The sequence below is a fragment of the Lepisosteus platostomus genome, chromosome 5 (genome assembly GCF_059453375.1).
Source record: "Lepisosteus platostomus isolate fLepPlt1 chromosome 5, fLepPlt1.hap1, whole genome shotgun sequence".
NCBI classification, from domain to species: Eukaryota; Metazoa; Chordata; class Actinopteri; order Semionotiformes; family Lepisosteidae; genus Lepisosteus; species Lepisosteus platostomus.
In genome coordinates this window covers 11,558,024-11,573,289 of record NC_142615.1, presented here as the reverse complement: position 1 = coordinate 11,573,289, position 15,266 = coordinate 11,558,024, and the positions used below count along the sequence as shown (strand labels likewise).

General features: G+C 41.9%; 2 non-coding genes across 2 annotated transcripts; both read right to left on the bottom strand.

Annotated features, from left to right (window-relative positions):
* Positions 1-2,899: 2,899 nt before the first annotated feature.
* On the bottom strand, positions 2,900-2,981 carry trnal-aag (transfer RNA leucine (anticodon AAG)). Its single transcript has one exon. It is a non-coding gene; the product is annotated as a tRNA-Leu (tRNA).
* Positions 2,982-5,746: 2,765 nt separating this feature from the next.
* On the bottom strand, positions 5,747-5,828 carry trnal-aag (transfer RNA leucine (anticodon AAG)). The gene has a single exon. It is a non-coding gene; the product is annotated as a tRNA-Leu (tRNA).
* Positions 5,829-15,266: the final 9,438 nt, after the last annotated feature.

Genomic DNA, 15,266 nt, shown 5'->3' with positions numbered 1-15,266 from the left:
TGTCTCTCAATAATAACAATACAGAGTGTGATCTCCTGTCCCAGCCTGGGGAACAGACAGTAAACCTATCTCTCAATAATAATAATCCAGTGTGGAATGTTCTGTCCCAGTCTGGGGAACAAACAGTGAGCATGTCTCTCAATAATAATAGAACAGTGTGTGATCTCCAGTCCCAGCCTGAGGAAAAGTGAGCTTGTCTCTCAATAATAAAAATACAGTGTGTGATCTCGTGTCCCAGTCTGAGGAACAGACAGTGAGCCTGTATCTCAGTAATAATAATAATACAGTGTGCTACCTCCTGTCCCAGCCTGAGGAAGAGACAGTGAGCCTGCCTCTCAATATTAATAATACAGTGTGTGATCTCCTTTCCCAGCCTGGGGAACAGAGAGTAAACCTATCTCTCAATAATAATGATCCAGTGTGTGAGCTCCTTTCTTAGCCTGAGGAAAAGACAGTGATCCTGTCTCTCAATAATAATAATCCAGTGTGGGATGTCCTGTCCCAGTCTGAGGAACAAAAAGTGTGCTTGTCTCTCAATAATAATAGATCAGTTTGTGATCTCCTGACCCAGCCTGGGGAGCACTGAGGCAGTATCTCAATAATAATAATACAGTGTGTCATCTCCTGTTCCAGCCTGAGGAACAGTGAGCTTGTCTCTCAAAAATAATAATACAATGTGATCTCCTGCCCCAGCCTGAAGAACAGACAGTGAGCCTGTCTCTCAGTAATAATAATACAGTGTGTGATCTCCTGTCCCAACCTTGAGGAACAGACGGTGAACCTGTCTCTCAATAATAATAATACAACTAGCTCTTCATCAGGAACAAACCGGTCCTCTTCCTAACTTGCTGGGACTCACAGTCATCTTTTCTCCTGTGTGCAAACTTTGCTAGTTAAAGCCAACACTAACTAGCCGGTCAGTGAGCATCAGCAGCGCACCGTCGCAAGCCGCACAGCACAGCCTGGCACCGAGCCAGAGAGCGCGGATTGGACAGCAACAGCCTGCAACTGTTTCTTTGTGCCCGCAGGAGATCTGAATCCCCAGAGATTGGATGAGTATTCAACTTCACTGCATTACTGCTCGAGAATTCAATTGTTATCCCAACAAGAGTTATGTACTTGTTTTGAGTATCTAATGTAGAAGTTATAACCAAGTTCAATTACGAAACGGTCTAAATGAATGATATACTGAATGTATGTCCTCTTGATATATGTAACTCTTTGTAACTGACTGAATATATACCTATTGTATTCTGATAACCCTCTCGATAAGATCTGTTTATATGCATATTCTATGTATTAATAAATGTATCCTCGTGTATTAGTACCTGTGTGTGTGCGTTGTTTGAGTTATATTGCATGGTTGGATTCTAAAGCCATCAAAAGAATCAATTTTGTGATTTACTGCTACAATTAATTATTGTCCAAGTAAATGCCCAAACCCTACAGAAGCGTGCAAGAAAATGTGATCATTACCTATGGAATTTCCCACCAGCGTGGAGTTTGTCTGTCTAAAGCAGAACACAGCGGAGTCATGCCGAGGGTTGTGAGATCAAGATTTCAGTGGAGCACTGTCGTCTACGTCTTTAGCTACATGAGTTGGACATCCTCTTGTACACGGAAAGCAGAGTGAGATCCTCTGACATGAAAAGTGCCAGATAAAAGCCATTTCTCATCCTTTCTCTTATTGGTGGAGCTATCGCATGTAAATGAGGCAACATGCAAGGCGAGCAGGCTCGGTGCACACCGAACGCAGATGTCTCAGAGCAGTTGAGACGTGTCCAAGTGGCTGTCAAAGGACAGCACTTTGCCGGCGCCATGGCTTAGTTGGCTAAAGCGCCTGTCTAGTAAACAGGAGATCCTGGGTCTGATTCCCAGCGGTGACTTTCTTCCTGTCTTACTGTACAGAATTTATCCTTATTGGCAAATCCCATGCCTTTTAATTCAGGTGAATGCAAGTGTTCGTTTCCTTTCTGGAACAACTTGTTTTGAAAGAAATCTATACAGCTTGCGAAAGATGAAACACAAATCTTGCTTATCAGTGAAGAAGAGGTACTCCCAGCAGGCCAGCTAATACCAGCAAAGTTTTTTTTTCACCCTAACCCAGAGAATGGAGAAAAGCGAGGCGCCTGTGGCTCTGCAGTGTAATCAGTTCGCGAGTTTGGCGGTTAGCTGAAAGAGTGGTAAATGGAGCTCGCCCCAGCCCGTCCTTATTCTTTTAAAGAGGATAAAAAATTAACTTCGCCGCCATTACTACCAGCTTTAAAAGACTGCCATGGGCACGGAAAAAAACACACTACAGATGACTTTTCTGGAACCGAAGCAGAGATTCCTTTACAAACCAACTGATAAAGCTCAGCCAGTGAATACTGTTAACAGAATGTGAAAGCACGATCAACTTTATAACTGCAACCACAGGAAAAACAGCAAGAAGCAGGCTCCATTCCCCATTTAAATCTGTCGTGCGAGGCATGCTTTTTGCACGCATGAAGTAAATCCCACGATCGCTTTTGAACTTGGACAAAGTACTTCCAAAGGAGCGCTATGCGCAAAGATTTAACAAGCTCAACCCCCGCCGGCGATTCGGTGCGAAGAAGCAGAACATTCAAGTTTCACAGACAGAAGCAGCACGCCAGCACAGCCAACATTAAAACGGAGGGCACACTACGATTTGCATTGACACAAAAGGGATCTGGGCAGACGTCGTTCCCTGCATAACGCAAAAAGTGGTAAAGCGCTTTTGGGTTGAGAGGACGCAAGAAGGTTTTTGTTTTGTGCCTTGATGTCAAGCTGAGAAAGTATCTTTAAACACTCTGCTTAGTTTCTCGAGAGACTGCCAAAAAGCAGTTCCCTCCCTTTTGTCTGAAACCAGCTGAAAGAGGGTCTCGACAGAAGCACCTGGCAGCGGTGGGATTCGAACCCACGCCCCCGAAGAGACTGGAGCCTTAATCCAGCGCCTTAGACCGCTCGGCCACGCTACCCGCTGTGTGCTGTTTCTTTGTCTCATTACTTGCCCAGAGGAAGCCGGGCGGGTTTTGCTCTTGTCGCCCGACTTAGTGGCGTTATGACCGTGGAACCGACTGCACCTGCTTTTTCTGAGATGCTTCCCCTCTCATGGCGAGATCTCGACTTCTTTAACACCTCTGGATAAAGATCTTCTGTGGAGCAGGTTTCAGACCTCTGCGTACAGCACCCTTGATGTCATTTTATTTTTACAGCAGCCGCATCCAGAAAGTTGTGTCTTTTACATTTTATTTAAACAACAAAACTACATACAATACAAACAAGAGCAAATATTACGTATCAAGAAAATCGTCAGGGGCACATGCTATAATACAATTACACTTTATGAAAAACTATTACACAAGGTAAATAAAATGAAGGTCCTCACAGCTTGTTCTTACATTTCGAAAGAGTCCGTAAATACCCCTTTACATCTATTTTGAACTGTTCAACGTAGGACTCTTCCCAGACCATTTCACTTTATACCACATTCCTAAACGAGGATGCATCTCCTGTTTTAGAACTATTTTGGGCGGTATGGCTTATACAACACACCCACAGTATTCTAATGGTGGACTGCAGATCTGTGCTATAGTTCAGTCGAATTCGAAGGATCCAGCAATCGTACTGGATTTGACTGGGATTCTGAAATGTCTCTTGCAAAAGTATTCGGGTTTGCTTGAACCTTTGATTAAAAAAAAGTGATCTGATCTGAAACTACCCATCTTACAATCTCTGAGGTAGTTGTCACTAAACTCGGACGTGATGTGGCACACATGTGCCATGTGCCTTTACTTTTGTAAAAAACTGGTATCGGGAAAAGTTTCTTAATATTTCTTTTGATTAGCATGCAAGAAAATGTGATCATTACCTATGGAATTTCCCGCCAGCGTGGAGATTGAATTCACAACCTTGAGACTCAGTGTTCAAGAGTCACAGAAGAGGTCAGCCTGGTCTTCAGTTTGCCAACGATAAGCTCCGGCAGTGCTCCTCTGTAAAGCAGATTGTTCGGATCGGTTATGTGGGACGGCACTTCGATACTAAGATCGTTTGCAGCACACGCATGGTTTCCCCCTTCACACAAAAAACATAGACGATGGAAGCTCTCTTGTCTTGGGCTGCTGACTCCCGGATTTAAAGCGCTCTGGGTGCCAGCTTAGTCTCTAACAAGCACACTATAAAGACAGGAATTACACTTTGCTCATATCACGCATGGAATGGCGAGGCTACTTGATCCCATATTATCTAGTCTCACCTCATATGGTGCCGATTCCTGGTTTTCATTTAAGAAAGAGCACTGCAAACACCGTAAACAGTGTAAAACGTGTGATGAAAGAAGTCTTTTCCCCCCTTTGTCTAAAGCAGAACAAAGCGGAGTCATGCCGAGGGTTGTGAGATCAAGATTTCAGTGGACCACTGTCGTCTACATCTATAGCTACATGAGTTGGACATCCTCTTGTACAGGGAAAGCAGATTGAGATCCTCTGACATGAAAAGTGACAGATAAAAGCCATTTCTCATCCTTTCTCTTAGTGGTGGAGCTATGGCATGTAAATCAGGCAACTTGCAAGGCGAGCAGGCTCGGTGCACACCGAACACAGATGTCTCAGAGCAGTTGAGACGTGTCCAAGTGGCTGTCAAAGGACAGCACTTTGCCGGCGCATTGGCTTAGTTGGTTAAAGCGCCTGTCTAGTAAACAGGAGTTCCTGGGTCTGATTCCCAGCGGTGACTTTCTTCCTGTCTTACTGTACAGAATTTATCCTTACGGGCAAATCCCATGCCTTTTAATTCAGGTGAATGCAAGTGTTCGTTTCCTTTCTGGAACAACTTGTTTTGAAAGAAATCTATACAGCTTGCGAAAGATGAAACACAAATCTTGCTTATCAGTGAAGAAGAGGTACTCCCAGCAGGCCAGCTAATACCAGCAAAGTTTTTTTTCACCCTAACCCAGAGAATGGAGAAAAGCGAGGCGCCTGTGGCTCTGCAGTGTAATCAGTTCACGAGTTTGGCGGTTAGCTGAAAGAGTGGTAAATGGAGCTCACCCCAGCCCGTCCTTATTCTTTTAAAGAGGATAAAAAATTAACTTCGCCGCCATTACTACCAGCTTTAAAAGACTGCCATGGGCACGGAAAAAAACACACTACAGATGACTTTTCTGGAACCGAAGCAGAGATTCCTTTAAAAACCAACTGATAAAGCTCAGCCAGTGAATACTGTTAACAGAATGTGAAAGCACGATCAACTTTGTAACTGCAACCACAGGAAAAACAGCAAGAAGCAGGCTCCATTCCCCATTTAAATCTGTCGTGCGAGGCATGCTTTTTGCACGCATGAAGTAAATCCCACGATCGCTTTTGAACTTGGACAAAGTACTTCCAAAGGAGCGCTATGCGCAAAGATTTAACAAGCTCAACCCCCGCCGACGATTCGGTGCGAAGAAGCAGAACATTCAAGTTTCACAGACAGAAGCAGCACGCCAGCACAGCCAACATTAAAACGGAGGGCACACTACGATTTGCATTGACACAAAAGGGATCTGGGCAGACGTCGTTCCCTGCATAACGCAAAAAGTGGCAAAGCGCTTTTGGGTTGAGAGGACGCAAGAAGGTTTTTGTTTTGTGCCTTGATGTCAAGCTGAGAAAGTATCTTTAAACACTCTGCTTAGTTTCTCGAGAGACTGCCAAAAAGCAGTTCCCTCCCTTTTGTCTGAAACCAGCTGAAAGAGGGTCTCGACAGAAGCACCTGGCAGCGGTGGGATTCAAACCCACGCCCCCGAAGAGACTGGAGCCTTAATCCAGTGCCTTAGACCACTCGGCCACGCTACCCGCTGTGCACTGTCTCTTTGTCTCAATACTTGCCCGGAGGAAGCCTGGTGGGTTTTGCTCTTGTTGCCCGACTCAGTTGAAAATGTTGAAGATGCAACTCGATCTTGAATCACAGCTGGGTGACATGGGCTTCTGTTCTGATATGGATGTACAAGAAACAGGAGGAATCTCTTCTCTCCTATGGAGCATGAGCTGAATCAGGAATGAGACATGTCATATATCAACGCATGACCTACATCGTAAAACTAAAACTAAAATAAAAACTAACATTAAGTTATCAGAGACATCCATTTATATACAAACAAGAGACAGACAAAGCAATAATTCTACATTAACTTGTCCTGCACTGATCAGACTAATTGAAATGGTCTGATTCAGAGCCTGTGCAGCTTGTACTAATACAACAAAGCCAGTATTGAACCCTCAGCACCATTCTGACTACTGAGCACAAGTTCAGCTGCTCTCCAGCTTTGTTACGCATGTTTTTTTATTGCAAATGGAGCTGATCTCCAGACAGTACAGTGTTAGTCAGCAGCCTCTACTAGTAATACATCGCCCCTGTCCAAAATCTCTAGGTAAAAAAAACACATTTTATACATTTGTCTGTTTAAAGATATAATCTCTTTAAAAAAGACAAAGGGTTTGTGTGTCAATTGTTTCGAATTAATTTCGAACGCAAAGAAAAGTAGTTTTCTTCCAAGAAATCACACATTTGTCGCATCCTCCATACTATACTTCTCTCTTGTAGTAGTAAAGCATTTTGATTTAAACTGAACAATATATTAAATGTTTCATCTATACACTTACGATTAACATAGGCAGCCTTGAACGGATTGCGGAAATCAAATATACAGATGGATTCAGAGTGTGCTTTCCAACTTTTGTGTAACATTTTCCTTTGATAGGGCGGAGTTGTTTTTAAAATCTGGATTAAATAAAAAGGAGTGACGTCAGTGTAAAACAGCTTTCCTTCATGGGGAACAACAGTTGTGTTCCATATTTCTAATTATTTTGGTTTCAAGATAGCAATTTAGTATGAAACATAAAAGCCAGCTGGATAAATCTGTTACACGTCATTTACAATGGTCTTTCAACTAATAGCCCGTGCAGGGATCAAACCCCAACTGTTGTTGCGAGTTGCATAAGGCTCTGCAACATGCAGATGAGAAACTAACCTCCGCTTCTTCATTATATACACAGTGAGCTATATTTGCGAGCCTACTGCCCCCTGCGGGCTCTGTATTTGATTGCGGTACAAGACCGGCCGTGGAGGTAAAGTGAGACGGGTGTGTACATTAAAAGGCTCATAGCGTCCCTGGGAAGGCTCAAACCACCACCCTTTTTGTTAACAACCGAGCCACAAAGACTCATGTACAGCTTAACACTCCTCGGTCTCAGTGAAAGTGATACACTCCGTAAAATTTCTGGAGAATCATTTGTCAATTTCCCTACGGGATTAATAAAGTATTATCTATCTCTCTTAAAGGAAAATCGCCAACAGTGGCCGATATCTATTGGAGTTTTTTTCATTCTATACTGCAATTTCTGAAGGGTACAGGCTTGGGGAATTGGACCTTATGGTGAAGGCTGCGGGCTCAGCAGCAGCAGAACCTGATCAGTATCGGTTGACTCCGATATACTTTGACAACCTAACTTCTGGATTTAGAGACATTTACCTTAGTGTCGGTATACTAAGATGTTTTGGTAACGAGGAAGGACGGACAAAGCAAATTGGCAGAATGTGTGCTATTTTGTTGACTACAAGTCCTCACATGCCAGAGGGTCAATATTAAAAAAAAACGTAACAGTATAATCTCTTGTACTTCACAATTTAATAGTGTCTGTTACATTGTGTCTCACACCTCAGTGTCAGAATTGTGAGACGAGTTTGTAATCAGGAGGGAGGGCAATAGCAATTCAGCAGAAATTGAATTCACCTTTTCCCAATGCATTCTCACATGCCATTTTCTCACATGCCATGCTCAGAGGGTCATATTTTTAAAATGGTATCATAAAATGTCCTGAAGTTCAGGATTTTGACAGTCTGTTATATTGTGTCTCACACCTTGATGTCAGAAATATGAGATGATTTTAAAATCAGGAGGGAGGGCCCTAGAAATATAGCAAACATTGCATTTACCATTTGACAATGTATTCTCTCGTGCCATGTTCAGAGGGTCGTATTTAAAAAAAACAGTACAGTACAATGTCCTGAAGTTCAGGATTTTGATAGTCTTTTCCATTGTCTATCACACATCTTCGTCAGAATTTTTAGACATTTTTATAACCAGGAGGTAGGTTCGATCACCCTCTGCTCATCCTCAGTTAACCATATAGTCTCATATGCCATGTTCTAAATGTCCCATTTAAAACGGCTATATTAAAATTTCTTGTAAAATGCAAGAGTTTGAGACTTTTTATGATCAGAAGGCAAGGTCGTGGAAAATATGCAGGAAGTGAATTTACGTTTTGCCTTTGTCTTATTTACTCGTGGTATAACATGCCAGTTTGTTTTATTGTGAGTTGTGTTTCTGAAATGTGTTTCATACAAAATGCAATTTGGACAGTCTCTACTTACATATTCCCCTTTACTGAGGAAATGTACAATAATACATCCGGATAAGTATTTTTAAAAATGACTGTAGAGAGCCATCTACAGGCGAAAGACGACATAACATCACAGCAGTAGCATTTAAGATGGAACGAAAAACACAAAGCAGCAGCTGGCGAATAAGAAGCCAACTTCAGCCTCGTTAATGCAATAGCATTAGGTGAGGTGGAAAAATATTTCTTGCTCTGAATCTTAACATTTTTATAGGAGGTGTTCTAGGACCTCTTGCCTCAGAAAAAAAACTGCCAGTACATCACTTATTTCTACTCCATCAATAGCAGCAGTGTTATCAGTACTGAGCCCTAAATGTAGGTCCTATCATCATATAAAAAGTCGAAAGTATCGACTACATTCAACTGATAAAATGTATCTTCTATGAGAGTTATATCTTTATCCAAAATACATCGGAAACAAATTTGCACGTTTTTTGGGGGGGATCCTGAAGACTGAGACTCAAAACTTTTTTTTCCTTCTTTCCAGGAGGAAGGATTATTCAGATGCAAACATTGTCCCAAAATCGATGTACTCTTCAATGATATTCAAATCCTCAAATTCTTCATCTGAATGTCGATATTGAAATATGATATCGTACAAATTGTGGTTTTCTTTTTAAAGCAAATTTTATCCTTTAAATTAAATAAATTGTATTTATTATGAATGTGCCGGAATTTTTTCAGTACTTTAGAGGGTTCTGCCATTTTAGATGTTATGCTGTTCCTGTCTGATTTATCAAATGTGTCATTTAAATCTCCCGTCATTTCTATATCAGCCTGAAGGCCTTGAAGTAAAGATTGCAATTCATCCAAAAATGCAATTCATCCAAAAAAAGTTTCTCACTGGTGATACATACAAGGAAATGAATGTACATTTTCCCCCCAAATCAACAAATTTAAAATCAAATACCTCCCTCATCTGCAGGTGGAGAGAATAATGTCAGAATAAATACAGGTTTAAAAGTCAGGAGCATTGATAGTCCTATTTTAAAATGACACTAAAATGCTCACAATATATTAAAAAGCTCTGTAAAATAATAAAAAAAATAAAAAAGGTAAAAAGAAATAATACACAGTTATAAAGCTCAGGAATTATCAATGGGAACTTACAATGGGTTGATATGATTTAAAAAATAAAATATTTGAAAAAATCCACTTACAATATGCTAAAAATGGCAAGAATACTTAAAACAGGTTTTAAAATTTAAAAAAAAATAAAACAAGTTAAAAATAAATACTAAATGGGTTTGAAATTCAGGAATGTGATTGGTCAGATGCTTACAATGAGTGTTGCTGGTGTTTCGTGTGATTTACTGAAATGAAAAAATATTCAATTTAAAAACGGCAAGAGCTCGTATGAAAAAAAAGTTCTTAAGTATCTTTGTTGTAAGAGCTGCACCAGAACTAGTGTATTCATATACATCAGAAAAGTAGCTGAACGTGACTGGTTTATATTCAGTTATATGCATTGGGGACGAAAAGGAGACTTACATGGATTTTATTAGGTTTTAGGAATCAGAACATTTATTTTTACACATTTATGCCTACGAGCAGAAATAACTTCCTGCTTTCAGCGCTTTTATTGTTTCTGCTTGTAACCTCGAACAGAGAAACCTAGTACTGACTCACAGAAACGCCCCGGAGTTTCTGTGTTTCTGGGATTTAAGAGGGATGTACTGTATGAAGACAGTAAAGGGAGTTTTTTTTTCCCGCTATAGAGTATGAAGGCGGTTTGATGAGTCTGGAGGGAGGAGACGAGCATTCCGCACGGGGAGCGCAGAACAACGAGTTTCACCTGCAGCTCGCCGAGTCCTGTCCTATATAACCGCTGAGCCTGGGACACACTGAGTCTCTAACCAGTGTTCGAGATGTAAAGGGTTAAACCCAGAAGTCGAGAGTGGAGTTTTTGTATAAGTGTAAGATTAAGGGAATAGGGTTTTGGTGGGTTTGGTGCACAGCAGAGGTTTCGGTTTAGGTTTAGTTTGCTTTTGACACATTTGTAACGGCCATGGCGGCCTGTAGGGTCGGCATGCACCGTTACTTTTGCTCACTTTTGGTGTATAAGGGTGGTGAGGGTTTGGCTCACTCGGGTGATATTTCACGGTTGGACTTTTCAAGGAAGGTGTTACAGAAAGGATTAAGGCATTAGATGTCAAATTCTTAATCACTTTGCTGAAGGGAATTGGTTTTGACATTAGTTTCAATCGGCGAAGTTACTGGAACAATTTTGGATAAAAATAGAGTAGAAAAAAAGATGTGGGCCTGATTAGAATGTTTGAATGGCAGAAGCTGATGGATGTTTCTAATGTGGTGTGAGCCTGGTCAGTACCTGGAGGGGAAACCTCCTGGGAAAAACCAAGGTTGCTGCTGGAAGAGGTGTTAGTGGGGCCAGCAGGGGGCACTCACCCTGTGGTCTGTGTGGGTCCTAATGCCCCAGTATAGTGACGGGGACACTATACTGTAAACAGGCGCCGTCCTTCGGATGAGATGTAAAACCGAGGTCCTGACTCTCTGTGGTCATTAAAAATCCCAGGGCGTTTCTCGAAAAGAGTAGGGGTGTAACCCCGGTGTCCTGGCCAAATTTCCAATTGGCCCTCACCAATCATGGCCTCCTAATAATCCCCCCCTATGAATTGGCTACATTACTCTGCTTTCCTCCCCACTGAGAGCTGATGTGTGGTGAGCGTTCTGGCGCACTATGGCTGCCGTCGCATCATCCAGGTGGATGCTGCACATTGGTGGTGGTGGAGGGGAGTCCCCATTACCTGTAAAGCGCTTTGAGTGGAGTGTCCAGAAAAGCACTGTATAAGTGTAAGCAATTATTATTAATTAATAGGACTGTGATTGTTCGCATGTTTAATGAGATGGTGATGAAGGAAGATGTTGTGACATGGTTGTCTAAGTATTGTTTAGTGAAAGGTGAGCTTCAGAAAGTCTTGGATGATGATGGCATCTGGAACTGTGCATGGAGAGTACCTGTTTCATTGCATGAAGACAAAAAATGGTTATGGTGGATTTAAACACATTCCTTCTTTGATTGGATTAGGTGAAAATAGAGGCCTTGTGTTCTGTTTTTCAAATGAAATGTACAGAACAGAGGGTGCAGTCTAAAAGAGACATTAGATTTAGAAAATGGTTTAACTCTGAGCAGAAGAGTGAGGGAAGATCATTTTCCGAGTCCTCAGGTAGGTTCTCCCATGGGTTTAGATGTCTCCAATATATGTGATCTTACTTACCAAGCTTTAGAACCAGAGACTCAAGGAAGGCAGGTGGAGATATATCCTATGGATTGTGGGGGTGGTGGAGGAGGAGACAATTAAAACAAAAGGGGGGGGAGGCCTGTATAGTAGGTGTCACCTACTGAATGATTGTAGCCAGAGCTTTAAGTCTCCCCTGGTCCTACTTAAGTATGGCTCTTAATATTGTGTCCATAAATGTGAGAAGCATTCGCTCCAAGTTAAGGGCAAGGAATATACTATCTTTTGTGAGGAAGGTAAATGCTGATATTGTGTTGTTACAGGAGTGTGGGTTACCCTTTAAAAACTGCCATAAGGATATGGAAGAACTGGGGACATTGGGCCCATCAATCTGGAGTGGGTCCAAAGAAAATAAATCTGATGGTATAGCTGTTCTAATTAAAAATAAGATGGTAGAGGTACGTCAGCACCTTGTAGTGAAACCAGGGAGAGCACTGGTGGTGTATCTGGGTTTCATGAATGTCTAATTTAAACTCTTAAATATATATTGTCTGAGTTGCTCACATGACAGATATGTCCTAATTCAGGAACTGAGTATATTGATTGGGATGGGAACCAGTGGTTTTAGCTGGGGATTTTAATTCTCTTTTAGAAAGAGAAGGCAGAATGAGGGGCGAGAGACGGGTCCAATTTGATAAATCATCAATATTATTGCAAACATTATGTAAAGATTTTAAACTGAAAGATGGCTTCAAACTTCATAGTCAGGGGAGGGCAGGTTTCACATGGGACTAGTCTAATGGGACCCAAGGCTCACGCATTTTGTTTTGATACATGATTTTACTTGCACGACCGCAGGCCTAACCCCTGTTTTTTTTTCTCTGACCATTGTCTGCTGTCATGTACAATTTCTATTCCAACAGCTGTTACTGTGGGGAAGGGTGTGTGGAAGCTCGATATTTTGCTTCTGGAAGGTGAGGAAGTGACACACAGGTTCAGGGAAAGTTATAAGGAATGGCAGTCTTTGTATGACCTGTTTGGCACAAGAGCACAGCGGCCTGCGCTCTGACCCCCAGCTTCTCTCCCTGTCTGTGTGTCTCATGGAGTTAGAAAGACTACAAGCTGTGCAAACTTCCAAATCTTTAACATCATTTCAAGGGTGTATGATAGATCATTCACAAGATCAAATGGCTGTTTATTATTGTAAGAAATGTAGTTCACTACTGTTCTTTTTACTCTTTTGCTTGCATTATACAGCCGTTAAGTGCATTTAGAACCTAAGAGATATCCAACTGATTAACCTGTCTGATGAATGTTAAATGGGTTGTGACTTTTGGCAAAGTTTTTTGCAACATTATTTGTTTCATGAATACCATTCATCTCTATAACAACTTTCCTGTACCCTGAACATATGTTTTAAATTGCTTGATCCCATTTGGTGCAAACTTTCCATTGTACTCGTAATGTGTTGTTTGCATTAGGAGTGTGTTAAATAAGCAGAAAAGAAGCCCGTTTCTTCTACTGCTTCTGATCTTATATAGTGGTCAGAATCTCTCATCCAAAAGCTGATGAGTGGGAGGGGGGGAAATTAGTGCGTAAAAAAACATTAAAGAGCATAAGGGTTTTCATCACATGGACTTGTTTGACTGTTTAGGATTAATGTTTTGGTGCCAGATCAATTAAAGGACAACAACCAGAAACACTGGTTCTCAGACTGAACGCATTCTCCTTCAATAATCTTTTTTACCAACAGGTGAGTGGAGTTGCCATGGGCACCAGAATGGGACCCAGCTATGCCAATATCTTTGTTGGCTGGGTAGAAGAACGCTTCTTCGCTTCCTACACTGGCTATGTCCCTGACCTCTACAAGCGATGTATTGATGACTGCGTCAGTGCCGCCACATGCTCCAACGATCAGCTTAAGTGCTTCCTGCACCATTTCACCAACTTCCACCTGTACCTCAAATATATAGTTAACATATCTTCAACTACTCTTCAGTTTCTGGACATCAACTTCTCCATCAACTACCACAGACTCTCCACTTCTGTTTATTACAAACCCACGGATTCACACATATATCTTGTATAGCTCATTTCACCCCAAACATACTCAAAATCTCTCCCTTTTTCACAGTTCCTTCGGCTACAACAAATATGCAGCGACGACATCGAATTCCAGAACCAAACCCTCAAAATGAACTCCTTTTTCATCAACAGAGGATACCCCAGCAGTGTTATTGACAGGGCCCTTGCCCGAGCCAAAAACACCCCTCGGACCATCAACCCAATCAGGAACTCCCACCGTAACAACCGCATTCCTTTGGTGCTTCCCTAACACACTTCCTATCCCCAGGACTGTTAACGACAACTTTTCCATCCTACAGGATGATCCCTCTGTTGGGGCCCTCTTTTCTGACCGCCCCATCATCTCATATCACCAGTCACCTAATCTGCACAACCTTCTTGTTCACAGCTCCCTTGACCGCCCTCAGCAACCATCCACACCAGGTACTTTCCCTTGCAACAGAGCTCGCTGTATCGCCTGCAAGTACACATCCAACACCACACTCATTCAAGGCCCCTCAGGACAATTCTGGATCACCCAGATGGCATCTTGTACCTCCAGCAACCTTATTTACTGTATCTCTTGCGTAAATGCCCAGTTTCTCTCTATATTGGAGAAACAGGAAGGAGACTTGGAGACCGCTTCAGAGAACATGTCAGGGCTATGAAGATTAAAGATCTCTCCAAAAACCACTGTTTCTCATTTCACCTCTGATGGCCATGACCACTCTAATCTCTCCATCTGTGTTCTCAAAGATGGTTTTCTGAACTCATACATTAGAAAGAATACCAAAACCAAACATATCCTGCAGCTAGGATCACACCTTACCCCTTCTCTAAACGAAAGACTACTATTCTACTAAATTTTCTCCATTCATTGGAAGTTTCATTTCACACCTCTCAACACCTATTCTGACTTCACACCTCTTGATTGGCCTCTCTTTCTGTCCCCTGCTCCCGCCTCTCACCCCTCCTCCCTCCCAGCCTTTGTTCTCCCACTACATTACCTTTGCCTACTGCCTTCTCTCTCACACACCTGAATGAGGCTCCATGGCCGAAACATTGTTTTCTCTCTTCTTTTTTTTCAGCATGGAATAAACCTATTACTTGTTCCTTAACAACCGGAAACAATATCTTCGGTCTTTCCAGAGCTGTAAGTAGTCATTCCAAGTTTATTAACTTGTCTCTGTGCTTGTATGTTCTCTTCAATAGCCACTGATGTTCTGTACAACAGCTATTTTTAAAAATAAATTTGCATTTTTTTGGACTGCTTTTAAAGAATTGGCACATTTGGAATTGGAATCCTACTCCATTGGGCTCCTGAACAAGGCCCTTAACCCCAACTGCTGCAGGGGTGCCGTATAAATGGCTGACCCTGCGCTCTGACCCCCAGCTTCTCTCCCTGTATGTGTGTCTCAAGGAGAGCAAGCTGGGATATGCAAAATAGGAATTTCTAATGCAAGAAATTGTATATGGTCAATACAGTGATCTTATCGTATTGGCACATGGTAATCTCCAAGGAAAAAGTAATAGGTTTATTCCATGCTGAAAAGAGAAGAAGAAAACACAATGT